Source organism: Alosa pseudoharengus, unplaced genomic scaffold (genome assembly GCF_046254945.1).
Source record: "Alosa pseudoharengus isolate Yale_2024_CS ecotype anadromous, Long Island Sound unplaced genomic scaffold, YU_APseudo_1.1 YU_APseudo_1.1_scf_2, whole genome shotgun sequence".
Classification (NCBI taxonomy): Eukaryota; Metazoa; Chordata; class Actinopteri; order Clupeiformes; family Clupeidae; genus Alosa; species Alosa pseudoharengus.
Window position 1 is genome coordinate 8,447,467 of NW_027468663.1, and position 4,937 is coordinate 8,452,403.

The 4,937-nt window shown below is 37.6% G+C and overlaps 1 long non-coding RNA gene across 1 annotated transcript; it reads left to right on the forward strand.

The window, feature by feature from the left end:
- The first annotated feature begins 305 nt into the window (after positions 1-305).
- On the forward strand, positions 306-3,972 carry LOC143135013 (uncharacterized). The gene is made up of 7 exons (XR_012988761.1): positions 306-627; positions 1,348-1,394; positions 1,575-1,620; positions 2,076-2,160; positions 2,350-2,508; positions 2,642-2,741; positions 3,180-3,972. It is a non-coding gene; the product is annotated as an uncharacterized LOC143135013 (long non-coding RNA).
- The last annotated feature ends 965 nt before the right edge of the window (positions 3,973-4,937 follow it).

A 4,937-nucleotide genomic window follows, 5' to 3' on the forward strand; every position in this document is an offset into this window, starting at 1 on the left:
AACCTTGTCAAAGTTGATGGTCACATGGATTCCACCCAGTATCAGAAGATTGTTGAGAATGATGTTCAAGAACTAGTCAAGAAGTTGAAGTTGTGCACAAATACAAGGATGGCCACCCCAGTCCCCAGACTTGAACATCATTGAAAATGTATGAAATTATTTGAAGCGGGCGGTTCATGCTTGACAGCCATCAACCTGTCTGAACTGGACACATTCTCTAAGGAGGAATGGTCCAGAATACCTGCAGCCAGGGGCTTATTAGTGGCTATAAGAAACTTTCAGCAAAAGGAGACTCTACTACACTCAAAAAAATGAAAACTGGGTATTGTTTGTTAGAAATAAATGAAACATGATGAAATAACTAAAACTGATTAATTAGAGAGATGTAGATAGTTGTTTTAATTAAATCCAAATTAGATATCAGGAAATTTGGAGGAGTTTAATTCATTTCTGTTGAATAAACACGTAACAAGTGATTTGATGCAATTAAATCTCTCGCGCATGCTCACTTCACATCATCGCGTGACATCAAGGCGGAAGTTTTTGGTCACGCTCATGTCATGCTGTGTAGAGACGTTGGTGAACTGAACTGGAAGTGCGTTGGAAGCGACAAAACGAAGCTAACTGGTGAGTAACCTACATCTTTTATCATCTGCGAGTAGCATTTACAGTTGGTGCTAAGTAGATCGTAATTCTGTTCGAAACTGTCAAAACTTTGACCTAAGTGAGTATTTGAATGATATTCCAAGTATTTCGTGTGATTTGTTAGTATCAGCTAGTCACATGTCTAGATGGCTAACCGTGTTCACGCTGCTAATGTAGTCAAATCCATGCAGCCTTACAGAAACGGTAGTTGTAAGTTAAATTAAAAAAAATTGTCGGTGATATTACACGTCAAGTTAGGTTAGGCATGACTGCCGTTCTTTTAGACTAGTTGCTACGGTTGTGATAACGCTGGCGTTTTGCATTAATGAATAGCTAATTCAGAAATGAATGCAAAACGTGTTGCAGCAGGTGGATGCCCTGCTATGTTGGTAGCTACAGTGTTCAAACACGTTGGGCATCAGGCTCTGTTTATTGTGACTGAGGAGATGTGAACACAGCAGCAGTTAAATGTATTTTTGGTGTCGTTTGTGACGTTCAAGTGTTGTTTATTCTATACTTTATATTTTATATTTGACCCAATGAACTCATCTTTTTTTAATTTTGTTTTGAATTTCCCCTAGGCATCAATAAAGTATCTCTATCTATCTGTCTATCTATCTGGCGTATTTATCCTAATTAATATATGGTAATGACGCAAAAGTTGCTTTTGAAATCATTATTAATGTGCCCCACCCCTTTCAGATTTTACCAGTGTTGCCTTGCCTGGCATTCAGGCCATGCCTCATGTGGTAAGTTGGATTCAGCAATGTTGTTGTTCATGAATATGATTGATATGTTAAAGATTAAAGTTTTTAGAGATTGTTTTGACAAAACTGTTTTGGTAGAAAAGTATTCAAAGCTTTTGGCTTAGCCTGAAGCACAGGGTGTGTGGAATAAACTGTGTTTATAACCTGTTGTCCTTTTCCTAGATCTTTCTTTAGGTGGTGTTCTATGCTGTGCTTCACAGTCTAGCAGGTACAAATTGTTACAACACTGTAAATTATGCCATGGTCATTATGGTAGGAATCCCTGTTACCTGTGCACTTATGCCAGTTGTCCATGTAGTTTCAGGACATGGAATAGCTTGAAAAACCATGTTTACCGAGCTCATTCATTACCCTCACAGACAGGAACAAAATTATTGACCTACAGTTGTCAGTTTTGTGATTTTGCTGAGCTTTCCTCAGAGGAAAAATTATTTCATACATATCAGAGGCATGTACCAAGACAAGTTATGCCACCAAATGTTATAACATTGGAGATGAAGGTTTTGGGTTTTAAGTGGTATTAACTTAGTGTTGATTTTGCCTTTCCATACTGTAGGTAACTAACTTGAGTAGGAGGTGACCACCAAAAAAATCCTGATGTTTGATATTTGATAACTTAGTTATTTACTGTGATTGCATTTGCCTTCTCTTTTTGATAATTAGGGCAATAACTGAACCGAACTGGAATTGAGAATAATTCAAGATGGCAAACTTGCGCACAAAGCAACGAAGTGTTGGGTGTTCTGAAGTGAGTATAAATTCTTTGAAGAACAAACGGCAAGGTCCGCATCATGCTGCTTCAAGCATTAAAAAAAAATACAGAAAAGCTGAAGTTAACTATTGTCCTCAACACCCAAGAGGAGAAACAGTTTACAGGAAATGTTTTGGAATTTAAATACTTAGCTTGGTTCTTTTTGTTTCCTTTGCACTTTTACAGATCAATAATGAGTTTGCTCGAGTCACAACAGTCCCACTGGAATTAAAGTTTCTAAACATGATTCTAGATAAGTACTCAGACAGCTTGATGAAGATGTTCCACAGCAAAGGTGGAGTCCCTGGCCGAACCATTCGAACCATCATGCAACCCATTTCAGAGGTTGTTCAGTCAGTTGCATCAAATTGAATTTTCTTTTTAGTTATTATTCTGTGCATAGATTGTGTTGTGACGTCATGCTAATGTAAACATGTATTTATTTCTTTTGTTTTCTGTTTGTCTGTGCTTCCAACAGAACATCATTGACGTCTGAAGGGAGTGTATCCTCAAAGTGCTTTGCGTCTACTTGAATGAGGACCCATTGCACCTTGTCAAGAAATACACTGTGAGCACACGTACGTATACGGCTTTTAAATTGGTCACACACACACTTTACTTTCTCTAACACATACTCTTTACACACTTATACTTGGCCTCATGCCATCTTTTGCACATGCTGGTCAATAGTCTGACATTTGTTACACATTAACCACAGTTGCAACAACAACACACACACTTGCCTTAGCTTATACCCAACACTTCAATGTTTCCTTTAACCTTATGTCCATTGTTTTTAAAGAAAAATTGACCTGAACTGACCGTGATGAAAGTTAATGTAAATAAAAGACTGAAACATCAGCATGTATACTTATCAGATATGGTTGAAATATTATTTGGCCAATATTTAGACTGGTGGTGCAAATTAGACTGTTGGGCCGCACAGTCTAGGCAATAATTGGGTAGCATTGTAGTAGTTTTATAAATAAGTAATTGTTTTTATTGGTCTTGCATAGGACTGTGATAGGTTGGCAGCCAAAAAGGATATGGAGCAGACAGTAATGGGGATCTACAATGTTTGCCATGAAGGACATGAACTAGACGATGAGCCAGAGGACATCAGGGTCATCATTGAAGGTGTTGAAACCATCTGCTCTGTGATGAGTGTGGCTGTGGCAACGGCTATGTTGTTTGGATTAATGTACACATTGAACCTTTCATACCTTCGTGAACTCAAAAATTCATTTGAGGTTATACAGAAAGTGTTCTTCAACTTGGATGGACAGAGGCTTTTGCCAAAGGTACAAGCCCTTAAAAACAAGATGCTTGAGTAAGTTACCAGTAATCTGTGAACCATGTCATTCAGCGTTCATCTTTATTCATCATATTTTTTCCCCAACAAGCTATTATGTGATGTCAAACAAAAACTGGTATAACAAAAATTGTAAAAGTAGAGCTGAAACGTTTTATTTCCTATGTGGACTGTCTTCAACGGTGGCCTACACATTCTTTGAGTCCATTGATTTGACGCTTTGCAGTGGAACTGTAAGGCTGTTGTGACAAAATGTAAAGTCTTGATAATTTATCTGCCCTGCCATTAAGTCTTATTTCTATTTTTACCTTTTTGTGAGGATTGTATGGATTTTGACAGTAAAAGAAATGCAGCAGAACTAAATGCAGTAGTGTTTGAGGCGTCAACAACACTTTAATTATTAATACAGTTATTAGTAAGTTTAAGTTTGCTGCTAAAATGAAAATGATAACTGATTTCTGGTCTGTGACTATAAAATAAACACCTTTTTTTGAGAATTCAGTTGTAACTGTTCACTTATGTGTGAGTGAGGAAAATTTGATTTAAAGTAAATAAAGTTGTCCAGTTAACATAAATGGTATTAGTTTGTGCAACATAACAGATTAAGTCTAAATTACATGCTTAAAATCAATTGATTCAACAAGACTCATTAGTTTTGAAATAAACTACTCATAATACTTTGAATGAAAGTAATGTTTTTCATTGGTTGAGCTTGACTTCTGCTCTTTGGTCCTATTTACCTGTATTAGGTTCAAATTACATAATTCAAATCTGTGGAAATAGGTGTCATAGTTAAATTAAGTAACCCCAACAAATCATTTTTTTGAGTGTAGAGATGTGTCTAATAGAGATGTGATCATATGATTATTGGGGTGCCCACATTATATTTATATATCATATATATATAGTATGTGTGTGTGTGTGTGTGTGTGTGTGTGTGCGCGCACGCACGTGAGAGATAGATATGCAGACACCTTGCATACTTAGTGTGTAATTATCTGCAATAGGCTTATGTCAAGGGATATTTGTCAACTCAACCAACATGTTTGGTCTTGAAAACGTAAGTTGAAAGCAACATGGGCAGACATGTTGACATAACCTCCCAATCACCTTGAAAAACTAGCTATCTGTGCTGGTATACAAGCAAGAATGTCTTGTCTGGGTGAAAGTTTATAACCAGGGCTTTGGCAAGTGATTCAAAATAACACGCACACACACACATGCATACACAGACCCACACACACACAGAAGAGAGAGACACACACACACACACACACACAGATGCACACACACATGCTTGGCTGTCCACCTGTGTGTTGTGATACAATAAGTCACAATGCCTTTGTCGGTGCTTTTTCCTCTGATATTTTTGAACCAGTGCCCTCTTGACTTGGCCGTTTGTGGTTGTGCTTCTTGTTGTCAGAGGGCCCGGGCCTCAGTGCAGCGCCGTTGAGGAAAAGGT